Raw genomic sequence first — 16335 nt, 5'->3', positions numbered from 1 at the left:
GTAAACCGCTTAGAGAGGGCTGAAAGCCCTATGAAGCGGTATATAAGTCTACTGCTATTTAACCAGGTGAGTTAATCATGCTGAGCAACCACCAATAAATTGCCTTTTCTCGCACAGGAGTCAGACCGTGGAATTCCAAATTATGTACTTAAAAATAAGCAATTCCTAGAAAGTCAATTGCTTCCCTCCATTTTATCCTCCTACTAGTCCCTGTGATGCAAAAAAAAAGATTATTTGTGTTATGTAAAAAAGAGGAATCTGATCCGGGCGTTTCTAAGTAAATAAAATATCGACGTGAACTGCAGACTAGTTTCTCCGAATCTGCCCGCGTTTCGGAAATGCAGCTGGATTGGCCCAAGGTCACCCAGTGAGTTTCATGGTTGTAGAACCCGTTCCGAATCTCCTCCGAGATGAGAGTCCATCCCTGGCTGGCCCACATTCTTAAAAAGTTGAGTATTCCCCCCACTCCAGAAGTTGCGAAATTCCTCCGCGAATAATTAATTGCCTGTGAAAATCCTGAGCCTTGTTGGCAAGCTAAATCGTTGGCGATTTCCTCGAGTCGAAACTATTTGGACTTAAACTCGCCTTCACCGCCTTCACCTCCCCTCCCCTCCTTTGCGTTTTGCATGATATGCAGAAATGCGTTTTATCTCGGGCATGGAAATGAAACGAGATCAGGAATTGCTGAAATCCTCCTGCTGTTATCTAAAGACGCATAGAGTTCACGAGTCTTGGTGCCATAAGGTCCATTTGGTCTCGCTGTTTTCCTAACACCTCAACGGATGAAGAACGTTGTCGAACTGGGAACTCTGCTCAGATTTCTAGCCATTCTATTAAGATTAGAACCTGCTGCAGACAGGAAGATCCATCATGGAATTTAAATGACCTGCAGTTGATCAATGCTAGACTTCTCTACCGTTTTTTCATGCCCATAACTATCTTTAACGAGGCATCATCGTTCCTCCGGAGACTAATCGGAGCTTGTCTGTCTCACCGATCTATGGAGCCCTCTGATGGGGCTATGTAAATAATTTAAGTAATCAATAATCAGCTCCATGCTGTTCAATTAGATTGGTGTTGTTAATCCCCTTCCCCTCGTGGCTCTGATGGGAGGGAGATCTCTCTCTGTAGGGATCCCCTTCAACTGGGGACTTGGGGCTTCAGATTTGATCTGGTTTCGAACCAGAGTTGGAACATATTGAGATCGAGTCGGCCAAGTTTTGCAAGACCGTCTTCTGCCACATACCTCCCTTAGACCAATAAGATCGCACAGGATGGACCTTCTCCGGGTGCCTTCAGCGGGACAATGCCGGCTGGCAATAGCAATAGCAGTTAGACTTATATACCGCTTCCTAGGGTTTTCAGCCCTCTCTAAGCGGTTTACAGAGTCAGCTTATTGCCCCCAACAACAATCCGGGTCCCCATTTTACCCACCTCGGAAGGATGGAAGGCTGAGTCAACCCTGAGATTTGAACAGCCAAACTGCAGTACTACAGTCAGCTGAAGTAGCCTGCAGTGCTGCATTTAACCACTGCGCCACCTAGGCAGGCGACGCCTAGGAGCAGGGCCTTCTCTGTTGCCGCTCCGGCCCTATGGAATGAGCTGCCCCCAGAGATCCGGGCCCTGCCCATTCTCACGGCCTTTCGCAAAGCCATTAAAACCTGGCTTTTCCAGCAGGCCTGGGGCTGTTGACCCCTTGATGGAGGTCCAGGCCCCCCCCCTTTCGACTGGGTGTTTGTTGAGTTCCTTTTTTAACTTTGTTACGTCCCATTGTTTTTAAAATTTCTTTTTAATTTTTTTCATTTTTGTAAACCGTCCCGGAGTTCCTCGGGATTGGGCGGCATAGAAATTCAATAAATGAAGTTTTTCTGGTAGTTTCATGACTGGCGCAAGGGTTAAAGCAGGTCTACCATAGTTCAGGGTTGACCCAGCCTTCCATCCTTCCAAGGTGGGTAAAATGAGGACCCGGATTGTTGTTGGGGGCAATATGCTGACTCTTTGTAAACCGCTTAGAGAGGGCTGAAAGCCTTATGAAGCGGTATATAAGTCTACTGCTATTGCTATTGTTCTGCCCGAGGCGAAGGCCATCCTGGTGACCTTGGACCCACCACTCTCGCCAACCTTAGGAAAGAGGCTGCACGAAACCACTGGAAATCTTGCCAAGAGGGGAAATGCAGAGACTTATTTAGCCACACCAGGAATTGACGCTGTTTCGAAGGCAGAAACAAAAGAAGTGAATTAGATGGCTAAAATCCGGAAGTATAAAGGACCATGGAGGTCCACTTTGCAATCTCTCTTCTCCCCCCTCCCACAAACACATCACACACACACACCACTTTTTCCTCTTGGCCAGGTCTTATGGGTACATGGCCTAGGACCTGGGTACCTACGAGGACCGCCTCCTGCCACATACCTCCCTTAGACCAGTGGTTCCCAAACTTGGCAACTTTAAGACTTGTGGACTTCAACTCCCAGAATTCTCCAGCCAGCTGGAGAATTCTGGGAGTTGAAGTCCACAAGTCTTAAAAGTTGCCAAGTTTGGGAACCACTGCCTTAGACCAATAAGATCGCACAGGATGAGCCTTCTCCGGGTGCCATCAGCAGGACAATGCCGGTTGGCGGCGCCTAGGAGCAGGGCCTTCTCTGTTGCCGCTCCGGCCCTATGGAATGAGCTGCCCCCCCCAGAGATCCGGGCCCTCCCCACTCTCGTGGCCTTCCGAAAAGCCATTAAAACCTGGCTTTTCCAGCAGGCCTGGGGCTGTTGATCCCTTGATGGAGGTCCAGCCCCCCATTTCAACTGGGTGTTTGTTGAGTTCCTTTTTGTCCTATTGTTTTTAAGTTCTTTTAATTTCTTTTTATTCTGTAAGCCAGTGTTTCTCAACCTTGGCAACTTGAAGATGTCTGGACTTCAACTCCCAGAATTCCCCAGCCAGCGAATGCCCACTCCCCTCTTTGGAAGAGCTTTACAACTCCCGCAGCCTTAAGAAAATCCAGGCTGTTGTGGCAAAGTGGTTAGAACAGTGTTTCTCAACCTTGGCCACTTGAATGCGAATGCTGGCTGGGGGATTCTGGGAGTTGAAGTCCAGACATCTTCAAGTTGCCAAGGTTGAGAAACACTGCTGTAAGCTGCCCGGAGTCCTTCGGGATTGGGCGGCATCAATTCAATTCAAATTCAAAGTCCATCTTTTGCAGATTTTGGAGGTCAAATCCCCAGCACAGGAGACCCATGAAACAGGGTGGGCGCCCCCTCGCCCCCTGCCTAGGCATGGTGAGCAGCGGAGGGAGGCCAAGGAGCGGCCTTGGGTCTCTCTCTCTCTCTCCCCTCCCCTCGAAAAAGCCCATCCTTGGCCTTCGCTTCACCCTCACCAAGCAGGAGTTTTTATCTCTTCCGTTCGGGGAGGAATCCGCCAGAAGAGACGCAGCAGATTCTCGAACCGGCGAAGCGCTGTTAATGGCAGGTTCAACCGCAGGTCAGCGAAGGGCGGGGGGGGGGAAGAAAGGAAGGTTAGGGCGGCCGAAGGTAAACACGCGTCAGCGGCTTCTCGGCGACGAGGGCGGGAAAAGATGGGATTTTATGCAGACAAACAGGGGTCGGGAAACGAGGGGCTGGGCGGCTCCAGAAGCCCGCGAGGGTCCAGGTGAGGGAACTTTGAGGGTCCAGTTGAGTTGAGGGAACTTTGAGGGTCCAGTTGAGTTGAGGGAACTTTGAGGGTCCAGTTGAGTTGAGGGAACTTTGAGGGTCTAGTTGAGTTGAGGGAACTTTGAGGGTCCAGTTGAGTTGAGGGAACTTTGAGGGTCCAGTTGAGTTGAGGGAACTTTGAGGGTCCAGTTGAGGGAACTTTGAGGGTCCAGTTGAGTTGAGGGAACTTTGAGGGTCCAGTTGAGGGAACTTTGAGGGTCCAGTTGAGTTGAGGGAACTTTGAGGGTCCAGTTGAGTTAAGGGAACTTTGAGGGTCCAGTTGAATTGAGGGAAGTTTGAGGGTCCAGTTGAGGGAAGTTTGAGGGTCCAGTTGAGGGAACTTTGAGGGTCCAGTTGAGGGAACTTTGAGGGTCCAGTTGAGTTGAGGGAACTTTGAGGGTCCAGTTGAATTGAGGGAACTTTGAGGGTCCAGTTGAGTTGAGGGAAGTTTGAGGGAACTTTGAGGGTCCAGTTGAATTGAGGGAACTTTGAGGGTCCAGTTGAGTTGAGGGAAGTTTGAGGGAACTTTGAGGGTCCAGTTGAATTGAGGGAACTTTGAGGGTCCAGTTGAATTGAGGGAACTTTGAGGGTCCAGTTGAGTTGAGGGAAGTTTGAGGGTCCAGTTGAGGGAACTTTAAGGGTCCAGTTGAGTTGAGGGAACTTTGAGGGAACTTTGAGGGTCCAGTTGAGTTGAGGGAACTTTGAGGGAAGTTTGAGGGTCCAGTTGAGTTGAGGGAAGTTTGAGGGTCCAGTTGAGGGAAGTTTGAGGGTCCAGTTGAGGGAAGTTTGAGGGTCCAGTTGAGGGAACTTTGAGGGTCCAGTTGAGGGAACTTTGAGGGTCCAGTTGAGTTGAGGGAACTTTGAGGGTCCAGTTGAGTTGAGGGAACTTTGAGGGTCCAGTTGAGGGAACTTTGAGGGTCCAGTTGAGGGAACTTTGAGGGTCCAGTTGAGTTGAGGCAACTTTGAGGGTCCAGTTGAGTTGAGGGAACTTTGAGGGTTTGAGGGGTTTCGCCGCTGAGGAGGAACCGAACGGGCCTCCTCTTCGCCCAACAGCCGAGGCAGCGCAGGAGGGGAAGAAGGGCGGCGGGGTGGGGTGGGGGGGGAGACGACCGTGCAACCCTCCTTGTCCTCGCCACAAAGTTGCTTTCCTGAGGGAAACGGTTCCACGGGCCCTTCCCCACCTGCCGCCGCTTTCCCGGCCTCGGAAGCGAATTGGAGGCAGCAGCCGTCGCCCCCCTCCTCCCCTCCTGGAGCCGCCCTTGCGAGACCCTTGGGAGCCTTGGCTCGACCCAGCCCCGAGGCGCCGCTGAGGAGCCACGCCGCCTAGCCAAGAGGCCGGTTCTCTCTTCTAATGCCTCGACTTCTTCGCTCCGGAGGACGGAAGAGCCGCGGCCTGGGCTCAACGGGATCCATCGGGGGGTGAATTCCCTCTCTTGTCCCCGACGCGTTGCGCCAAAAGCGCCGCGTTCTTCGCTCCCCGGCCCGATTTCTGCCCTGCGGGCGCTTTTAGGAAGAGGGAATTCTTGGGCTCTGAACGCGGCCGCCTCGCCCGCTTTTCCTTGGGGTGGGCGCGGTGTGCGGGTGCCTCGCCGCGCAAGAGGAGCGCAACGCTTCGGAGGATCCCCCCCCCCCTCTCTCTCGGCCGATCCTCCCTTCCGAGATCGCCGTCGGTTCTTTTTTTCCTCCCTTCCAAAAGAGTCAAGGAATCCGCGGTTGGAGAGACTTCCCACGGCCAAAGCAATAGCAGTTAGACTTATATACCGCTTCACAGGGCTTTCAGCCCTCTCTAAGCAGTTTACAGAGTCAGCATATCGCCCCCCCACAGTCTGGGTCCTCATTTCACCCACCTCGGAAGGATGGAAGGCTGAGTCAACCCTGAGCCAGTTGATCAGGATCGAACTGCTGGCATTATGCAGAGTTAGCCTGAAATAATGTATTCTAACCATTGGGAGGGAAGGAAGGAAGGAAGGAAGGAAGGAAGGAAGGAAGGAAGGAAGGAAGGAAGGAAGGAAGGAAGGAAGGAAGGAAGGAAGGAAGGAAGATAGCAATAGCACTTGGACTTATATATCACTTTGCAGCCCTCCCTAAGTGGTTTACAGAGTCAGCCTCTTGCCCCCAACAATCCGGGTCCTCATTTTACCCACCTCGGAAGGATGGAAGGCTGAGTCAACCCTGAGCCGGTGAGATTTGAACAGCCGAACTGCAGTCGGCTTAAGTAGCCTGCAGTGGTGCATTGAACCACTGCGCCACCTCGGATAGGATAGAGTCTCTCCTATAAATCTGCTTCTACGGGGGTCCTTGGGGAGACGAACCCTTTAAAAAAGGGGGGGGGGAGACTGCTGGCTAGAAAGAAAGTATATGGGGCAGGTGTCTTCTTCACAATCCCTCCATCATTCATCTCTGTTCAATGGTCGCATCAAGACGCTGAGAGCAGAATGCGCCAACTCAAAAAGAAAAAAGTTGGTTTACTCGCACTTCGCTTCGCATTAATTGCTCCAGGCGTTCCACTCTGGGAATTGGAGGCGCACCGGCCTTTTACACCGAATTGTTCCGCTTTTCTGGGACTTCCTCCAAGCGAAACTGCACCGCTCTCTGTTGAGAGCTTGGCCTCTTCCGTGGGAAGAGAGGACTCTCCTGGCTGCGGATTCACACGCTCCACCTCCTGAAGGATGTCCAGAAATTGGGGAGAAGAGAAGGAAACGGGGGGGGGGGGGGAGGGAAGGGAGATGATGTTTTATTTTCTAAGGATGCCTCAACGCCCCCCCCTCCCAAATTAATCGTTTTAATTATTATTTTATTAATTATTCTTCTTGCTTTGTAAGCCGCCTGGAGTCCTCCGGGATTGGGCGGCCTATAAATCTACTAGATAGATAGATAGATAGATAGATAGATAGATAGATAGATAGATAGATAGATAGATAGATAGATAGATAGATAGATAGATAGATAGATAGATAGATAGATAGATAGATAGATAGATAGATAGATAGATAGATAGATAGATAGATAGATGATAGATAGATAGATAGATAGATAGATAGAGAGATAGAGAGAGAGAGAGAGAGAGAGAGAGAGAAAGAAAGAAAGAAAGAAAGAAAGAAAGAAAGAAAGAAAGAAAGAAAGAAAGAAAGAAAGAAAGATCCTTTGTACTGTGGTCCTTCGGAAAAACTAAGGGGCCGGTCTGTCTTGTGTAGAAATAAATCCCGGTTTTCATATCTCGATATTGAATATAACCTTAGAAATAAATGTTTGAGAAGTGAGGCTTCAACAGGCAACGAATCTTAGCAGGTAACGTGTAAAGTTGGGGTCCCGGTGGGATAACCCCAAGACCACTAAACACCTTCACACTGAGTCCCCTCCCATTGGCTCTTAATGGTCAGTCTTGCTTCTGTGCCCGTGTTTATCTTTAACAACACACAACTCCTGTTTATCTTTAACAACACACAACTCCGTTCTTATTTCTAACTCCGAAATCAGCCTTCCAAGTACAGAGATGCGACTCCTGGGTCCTTTACTTGTACAGGAAGTCCTCAAGTAACAACTACAGTTGAGCCCCCCGCAGTGATGTCGCTGAGTGCAAAATTTGCCCCATTTTACAACTTTCCTTGCCACGTTGGTTGAGTCACTGCAGTTCTTAAATTAGCAAGGGTTGCTAAGTGAATCTGGCCTTCCCCCGTGGACTCTTGCTGATCAGAAGGTCGCCAAAAGCGGATCACACTGGGGACACTGCAGCCCTCATAGGTATGAACCAGTTGCCGAGCATCTGGATGTTGATCCCGTGACCACGAGGAGGCTGCAACGGTCATTAAGTATGAAAAATGTCATAAGTCCCTTTTTCCACCGCCGTTGTAACTTCCAGCAAACTGTTGCTTGTAGAGTTTCTTCACGGAAAGTTATTTTTCTGCCCCCTAAAATTGCATCTTCATTATTTTGGGCAAATGCTGGTTTTAATAGGATACCTCTGGAGCAAGGGACATGGGGGGGGGGGCAATTACACCCTCCCTCTCCCCACTCCTAAGTGTGGGGGGGGGGGGCTGCCTCTTGGACCGAATACTTTCTGAGCAAGGGAAAAGGGATGGTGGAACCACGCAACCCATTTCCCCAATTTGCCTCTTTGCTTGGTGGAGTTCCAAGGCCCCCCCTCCCCTCCCCTCCCCCTGTACCCACTCTTGCTCTCCGCTCCGCCTGACCTAGATAATCCCAGCGCCCCGGCGGGGTGACCCACCACCTCCCAACTACGTGCCTGCTCGCCTAATGGCGGGGGCGGGGAGGAGGAGGAGGAGGAGAAGGGGGGGGAGAGACGGATGCCCCTTTGGCAGGGCGCGCCTGCGGTTTTGCAGCCCCCAGAAAACGAGGGCATGACCCTGGGGGCATTTGCGCTGACCCGCAGGCGACCTAACAGCCCGGACCGTGGCATTTGAATGAACTCTGCCCGCTGCTTCTACGCCAAGTTCACTGTCTATCAAACGACGAGTACCGGGGCTCTGAGCACCGTTAATTGCCACGGAAAAGCGTCTCTTATCTCCGCCGCCGTCTAGTTTATCTGCGTCAATCGCGGGGGGGGGATGGTGGTGGAAGGGAGAGACCCCCCCGGGGGGGCACCGAGTGAAAGGGATAATTAAAGACATCTTGAAAGGAGGTGAATAAATGAACAGATCCCCAAGACGATCTGCTTGGCGGAGATGCCAAGTTTAGCCGCCCGTTGTTTCCCCGGGAAAGCCTTCTCTAGAAAGACCTTGCGCTTCTCAAAAAACGCTTAAGTTTCCAAGTTTAATAAAAATCTGTGAGCAATGGGAGATGAAAATAACTCTTCATCTCGCATCTTGTAAAGCTTGCCTTTTTTTAAATAAGGAAAGGAAAGAGAACCGGGCCGTCCCCAGTAGAGGAAAATATGTAAATGCAACAAAGGTTAGATTGGAGGGAGGGAGGGGCAGTAGGAAAGACAGGATGGAGAGGAGAAAGGAGAGGAACAGGAGAAAGGGAAAGGCAGAAGAAGGGGGGAAGGTTAAAAAGGAGGAAGAGAAAGGAGAGAAGGGAAGGGAGAGGTGGAAAGAAGGAAGGGGAGAAGAAAGAGAAGATAGGAAGGAGGGAGGGAAGAAGGTAGGGAAGGAAGGAGGGGAAAGGGGAGGGAAGGAAGGAGAGAAGGAGAGTAGATAGGAAGGAGGGAAGAAAGGAGGGAACGTAGGAGAAGAGAAAGGAGGGAAGGAAGAAAGGAGGGAGGGAAGGTATGAGAGAAGGAGGGGGGATGGAGAGAGGAAAGGGAAGGGGAAGGAGGAAAGGAAAAGAGGAGGGAAGGAAGGAGAGAAGGAGGGAAGGAAGGAAGGGGAGTGGGAAAGAAGAAACAAGGGAAGGAAAGAGGGAGGGAGGGAAGAAGATACCTAACCTTTGATGTCTATAATGATTTTGATATTATGGGAATGTCTTGAAACTAGTCAAATGTAAAGCAAAACAGTGGATGTTGTATTGTCTTTTACCAGCTATTGGTTGTTGTATTTTTCTTTTACTAATAAAAATAATAATAATAAAAAAATTGTATGCCGCCCACTCCCATTGGGACTCTGGGCGGCTCACAACAAGACAGAGAAACATTTAAATAGGGAAATCAACGTAAATTTCTCCAAATAATCCTTCCTAAAGCCACGTTTATTGGAGGCTCCGTGATTTCTGGATCCCGATTATTTGTATTTAGTTTATTTGTATGCCGCCCTTCTCCAGGAGGGACTCAGGGGGGCGAACAACTCAGGGATTAGGAAAACCCGGACCCTTTTCTTTAAAATAGAAAATAAACAGAGGAAGCCTTTCGGGTTCTAATAAAGCATTTGCCTCTTTTTTTAATTTATCTGTTTGTTTGCTTGTCAACAAGGTAATAGGCATGAGCATGGACACGGATCTCATCGCATGAGTTTGCTGCAAATGGATGGATATAAATAAGTATAACCTAGCGATGAACACATCAAATGAGTAGATAATATCAATGGGGGGATAGTTAGGACAGGGACGGTGCGCTTATCTAAATCTTCTTCATAATTTGTCCAGAAACGGAGCAACAAACTCGGTGGATCTGGGCAGATCTCAAAAGCTTCAGAAAGAAAGAAAGAACAAATTCACAAATTTTAAAGGCGCTAATGAATCAGTTCCGTGGGTTTTTGTTTGTTTTTTAACAGACCCGCGATTGAATCTTTTGTAATGAAAGTGGCCCGACTTGTTTTCACAGGAAATACTTCAGACATCCAGGCAATGGCCACTTAAATGGCCATTTCGAAAAAGCAGATTAACATATTTTTTACATAGGGGTTCGAATTCCAGGTGCTCTGCTTTCTAACTTTGTCTTTAGATATTTATTTATTCAGGATGACTACTTTCATGGTTTTCAATTGAGGCTTCCAACAATATGGGTAAACCTAAAACGACCGTCTGTTTCAAAAGTTTCTTTTATGATGTGACTGTACTGTTAATGAAGAAGAAATAATTCACGGTGAATGAAAACTTCCTACACTTATGAGACTGTGAGTAGCCTATGTTGGCTATTTTAACTTACCAAAGGTGCTTTTTCAAGAGATAACTGAAAAGTCCAGTTGCCTTTTGAAAATAGCAATAGCAATAGCAGTTAGACTTATATACCGCTTCATGGGGCTTTCAGCCCTCTCTAAGTGGTTTACAGAGTCAGCATATTGCCCCCAACAACAATCCGGGTCCTCATTTCACCCACCTCGGAAGGATGGAAGGCTGAGTCAACCCTGAGCCGGTGAGATTTGAACCGCTGAACTGCAGATAACACAGTCAGCTGAAGTGGCCTGCAGTACTGCACCCTAACCACTGCGCCACCTTGGCTCTTATTTCACCAGAACCAGGATAATTCTGAATATATAACGATAAAGAAAAGGGGAAATCCACCATTTCAGTCTTCGGGTTTTCAGAACACAAGTTTAAAATAATTCTTGGGTTTTCAGGATGTGACTAATCAAAGGGACGTTTTCCTCCTCTTGATTTTGCCCATACGTGTTGGAGCCTAGTGGCTATTACTCTCCAGCTTTGCAGCCTGTGGTGACTGATGGGAAATGTAGTCCATGTCCCAAACACATGGATGGGGGGGAGGCCGAGACCTCTCTGCCCTGAAAAATGCCAATACCAAGCTAAGTGTGCGGAGTGACTGATGGGAAATGTGGTCCAACGTGTCCCAAACATATGAATGGGCAGTGTGATGTTGTAATATAGTTGCAGAGCCACGCTGAACCACACAGGAGAAAACAAACTCCTAAAACTCCATAACATCCTGATAGTGCATAACATAACATCCTGAGATGCGCCTTACCAATGACGCCCAGGATTTGACCATATATAGACAGAACTTCCCTGAGCAGTAGATTAGAAATTGTACTTTTACAGGCTGTTTTTAACCACATGCTGATTGCTCCTCCTGCCTTTGTCCTATCTCAATAAAAGGGGCTCTCAGACCCCCCAATCTGGGTCGCTCCATCCCGAGAAAGCTCGTGTCCGTGTCTTTTCTCCACATTGGCCTCATGGACGAACCACGGGAACGTTACACAGCGAGGCAAAGGATATTTATTTTTTTTACCCCGATGGATACAAATACAAAACAAGAGACATAAATGCCGTTTTCTTGCCCCTTTAAAAAGGTTGTCTCTTTGCTCTCCTTCATCCTAACCTGGCCTTATATTTAAATTAATAAGACCGAGGTGTGTCTTGAAATTAAACGATTATAACTAGAGAGATAAGTCGATTTTAAAAATCAGCATTCGGACGTTCGAATCAAACGTCCTTTCGTTGAGGGCGAATCTTAGAACTGTAGCATCCAGCACTTTTAGAAAGTTACGTTAATTAAAGTTAGTTATTGACATTCGGCTGTTTTCTTTCAGTTGACCACAAAGATTTACCTTGAAGACGAGGTCAGGAGGGCAAAAGCTTCTGGTTCACTTGTAGGTCAACCTGCCAACAGTATTTAACTCAGCATTATAGAGCAACCTTTACCCTCTTTGATGGGGGAAAGGAAAGGAGAATTACCTTACATGTGAACAGCGACTCCCTTAATTCGGAAGTCCTTCCTGATCATTGGAAGATCATTGGGGAGACAAACTTTTTAACATATAAGACAATACATAATTTAAAAACACAACATTCATACCATTTGGGTGGGTTACAGTCTTTAGCCCCAGGCCTGACGGGATAGCCAGATTTTAAGGGCTGTGCGGAAGGTCTGGAGGGTGGTGAGGGTACGAATCTCCACGGGGAGATCGTTCCATAGGGTCGGAGCTACCACCAAGAAGGCTCTCCTCCACGTAGTCAGCATTGACCGGCAGATGGAACTCGGAGGAGGCCTAATCGATGAGATCTAATAGGTCGCGTGGAGGTGATTGGCAGTAGGCGGTCTCTCAAGTACCCAGATCCACTACCATGTAGGGCTTTATGGGTGACAAGTAGCACCTTGAAGCGCACCCGGAGATCGACAGGTAGCCAGTGCAGCTCGCGGAGGATAGGTGTTACGTGGGTGAAGCGAGGTGCAGCCACAATCGCTCGCGCGGCCGCATTCTGGACTAGCTGAAGTCGCCGAATGCTCTTCAAGGGCAGCCTTGAAAGATGCATTTTTTTAAAAAAAACAACTACAAACACTCTGGCTTCCTCCTTTGCTTTAAAACCAACTTTTCTTTTAAAGGTTGTTGTTGTTAGTTTCAAAGTCCAACCCATCGCAACCCCATGGTCAACATTCCTCCAGGCCTTCCTGTCCTCTACCGTGCTATGGAGTCCATTTAAGTTCACACAGACTGCTTCGGTGACTCCATCCAGCCACCTCATTCTCTGTCGTCCCCTTCTAGTATGACTGTTGTGTATTTTAAATTATGTATTGTTTTTGTGTCGTTTTAATTTTCTGTTTGTATCCCCCTTCCCTGGTTGAGTTGTGAGCCGTCCTGAGTCCCCTTTGGGGGGAAAGGGCGGCATATAAATAAAATCAACATTCAACATTCATTCTTCTTTTGCCCTCAAAAGTTCCCAGCATGAGGCTCTTCTCCAGCGAGTCCTTCCTTCTCATTAGGTGGCCAAAGTCCTTGAGTTTCACCTTCAGGATCTGGCCTTCTAAAGAGCAGTCAGGGTTGATCTCCTCTAGGACTGACCAGTTGGATCACCTTGCAGTCCAAGGGACTCAATGCAGGAGTCTTCTTCTCCAGCATCAGAGTTCAAAGGCCTCCATTCTTTGGCGCTTAGCCTTCCTTATGGTCCAACCTTCACAGCCATCCATTGCAACTGGAAAAAAACATAGCTTTGACTATATGCACTTTTGTTGGCAGGGTGATGTCTCTGCTTTCTAGTAGAGCCGAGGTGGCGCAGTGGGTAGAGTGCAGCACTGCAGGCCACTTCAGCTGACTGCAGTTCTGCAGTTCGGCGGTTCAAATCTCACCGGCTCAAGGTTGACTCAGCCTTCCATCCTTCCGAGGTGGCTGAAATGAGGACCCAGACTGTGGGGGTGATATGCTGACTCTGTAAACCGCTTAGAGAGGGCTGAAAGCCCTATGAAGCGGTATATAAGTCTAACTGCTATTGCTATTGCTATTATTGATTATTGAGGCAGTGCTCAATATGGCTTAACTGTGTACCTAATGTCCTATTTGGGTAGTTAATTTAAAAAAATAAAATAAAATAAAATTGTCGTAAGACCAATTTAAAATGAAGACAGCTGCTAGGTAGATAAACAAGGATTCCCCTGCCACGAGGCGCCCTCTTGTGGCCAGGCATGTAAAGAAAATTTAGAACCTCTTCTGTAGGTGTGGCCTGCTTTGTGGGAATGGCTTGCCGGCTATGTGATCAGGTGGGAGTGGCTTGCCAGCCATGTGACTAGGTGGGAGTGGCTTGCCAGTCATGTGACTGGGTGGGCATGACCAACTTGTAAAATGTGGTGAAGCTCACTTAACAACGCCCTTGCTTAGCAACCAAAATGTTGGCTCAGAAACTCTGGCATTTGAAGCACGCAAGTCTTAAAGCTGTCAAGTTACAAGACCCTTGCATCCCTAACCCTTTAGAGAAAAAAAATCCCAGGGGTGTTCAAAGTTGAGAGCTTTAAGACTTGTGGACTTCAACTCCCAGAATTCCTCCTCCAATCATGTTGGCTCAGGAACTCTGGCATTTGAAGCACGCAAGTCTTAAAGTAGAAAAAAAACCCCAGGGGTGTTCAAACTTGACAGCTTTAAGACTTGTGGACTTCAACTCCCAGAATTCCTCCTCCAGTCATGTTTGCTCAGAAACTCTGGCATTGAAGTGTGCAAGTCTTAAAGCAGTCAAGTTACAAGACCCTAACCCTTTAGGAAAAACCCCAGGGATGTTCAAACTTGACAGCTTTAAGACTTTTAGGTTTAGATAGGACTCTTAGAGGTGGGCGGAGCGATTGGTGAGCCAGCCAATCAGTGAGTGGCAGGCAGGGGGAGGGAGCTGGAACCGGTTCTCAATGGCACCATAGATTTGTGGAACCTCTTTTATAGAAGAGGTTAGAACTGGCAGGAACCCACCTCTACTACTGAGAGATCCTCAAGCACCACCATTCGCTGATTTGAATTTCTCATTGGGAAATGTTTACGTTCCACAACTAGGATGCTCGTGGCCAGAGCTTCCAGTTTTCCAAATTTAATTTTGAATTTAGGAAGATTTCTATTAGCAAAAGAATCTGTCCGCAAATTCAAATCGTATCCGATTCTCAGAGACTTGTCTGGATGAGTCCATGCAGTTTCCTTGGAATGTTTTTTTCAGTAGTTTTCCTCTCCCTTCCTTCCTAAGGCTTTGGGAGAGTGACTGGCCCAAGGTCACCTCTCCTGTCTGAGATGGGACTAGAACTAAAGCCTGATGCTTTAACCACTACACCAAACTGCCTTTCTAAAATAAGAAATGGCAGGAAAGGGAGCAAGGTTTCACCACTGTCTAAACTACTGAAATACTGCAGTGAATTAAAATAGCATAGCAATAGCAATAGCAGTTAGACTTATATATCGCTTCATAGGGCTTTCAGCCCTCTCTAAGCGGTTTACAGAGTCAGCATATCGCCCCCAACAACAATCTGGGTCCTCATTTTACCCACCTTGGAAGGATGGAAGGCTGAGTCAACCTTAAGCCTTGGATGGATAGATAATAGATAAGATAGATACAGAAGATAGATAGATAGATAGATAGATAGATAGATAGATAGATAGATAGATAGATAGATAGATAGAGCATAGCAATAGCAGTTAGACTTATATACCGCTTCATAGGGCTTTCAGCCCTCTCTAAGCGGTTTACAGAGTCAGCATATCGCCCCCAACAATCCGATAGATAAATAGATAGATAGATAGATAGATAGATAGATAGATAGATAGATAGATAGATAGATAGATAGATAGATAGATATAGCATAGCAATAGCAGTTAGACTTATATACCGCTTCATAGGGCTTTCAGCCCTCTCTAAGCGGTTTACAGAGTCAGCATATCGCCCCCAACAATCCGATAGATAGATAAATAAATAGATAGATAGATAGATAGATAGATAGATAGATAGATAGATAGATAGATAGATATAGCATAGCAATAGCAGTTAGACTTATACACCGCTTCATAGGGCTTTCAGCCTCTCTCTAAGCAGTTTACAGAGTCAGCATATCGCCCCCCACAGTCTGGGTTCCTCATTTCACCCACCTCGGAAGGATGGAAGGCTGAGTCAACCCTGATCTAATTGCTGAGGTCCAGCCCCGATCAGAACGAATGTGTGTCCTGTGAATTTTAACTTTTGTCCCTTTTTATTTTATTTTTAAATTATTTCTTTTCTTTCTTCTTTTTGTAAGCCGCCCGGAGTCCCTTCGGGATTGGGGCGGCCTATAAATGTTATTAATAAAATAAATAAATAAAGAAATGGCATCGTGCGAGTTCCAATCCAACCCGTGCAGAAAGCACATCAAGTTGAAATTAATCTGGAAAGCTGTGTCTGGGCTGCACTACATCATTCCCGCAAGTAGGGGGAGCCCACAAAGTGAAAAGCCGCACACAGAGAGGGAAATGCTCCCTATGGAGGGGCAAAATGACAATAACTTGAGCCTAAACTTTCTCCTTGCTCTATCAAATTCTTGCATTTAGGTCTTAAAGCAGTGTTTCTCAACCTTGGCGACTTTAAGTCCTGTGGACTTCAACTCCCAGAATCCCCCAGCCAGCACAGTTGTGCTGGCTGGGGGATTCTGGGAGTTGAAGTCCACAGGACTTAAAGTCGCCAAGGTTGAGAAACACTGTCTTAAAGGGTTTCTAGCAATTACAACTGAGTTTTGGATTTCCCTTTACTTGGGCTTACTCAACGCCTACCCAATCTCCAGGTGATCCTGTTGCAGTCAAGCGGATACAGCTCTCCAATCCAACTTTGCAATTGGCATTACCTTAGCCTACTGTCAATCATATTTGCTAGAAGCGTTGGCCTCTTTCCTTCAATGCCCTGAGTCTCTGTCTTCCACCTATGTTGTTATTTTTTTAGAAGAGTAATTATCTTTTGTTCCTTATGGTTTCACTTGTGTCCATCTTCTCTGTTCCCTTTGTAGATATTGATTTAGATTTGGGGTATGAACAGGTTCCTTTCCCTGGATTTAGATTTTGGGTATGAACAGGTTCCTTTCCTTGGCAACTTGTGATTGAAAACCC

The sequence above is a fragment of the Thamnophis sirtalis genome, unplaced genomic scaffold (genome assembly GCF_051295495.1).
Source record: "Thamnophis sirtalis isolate CommonGarterSnake01/CBP01778 unplaced genomic scaffold, rThaSir2_p1.2 scaffold_15, whole genome shotgun sequence".
Taxonomy (NCBI): domain Eukaryota; kingdom Metazoa; phylum Chordata; class Lepidosauria; order Squamata; family Natricidae; genus Thamnophis; species Thamnophis sirtalis.
This window is presented reverse-complemented; position numbering follows the sequence as displayed.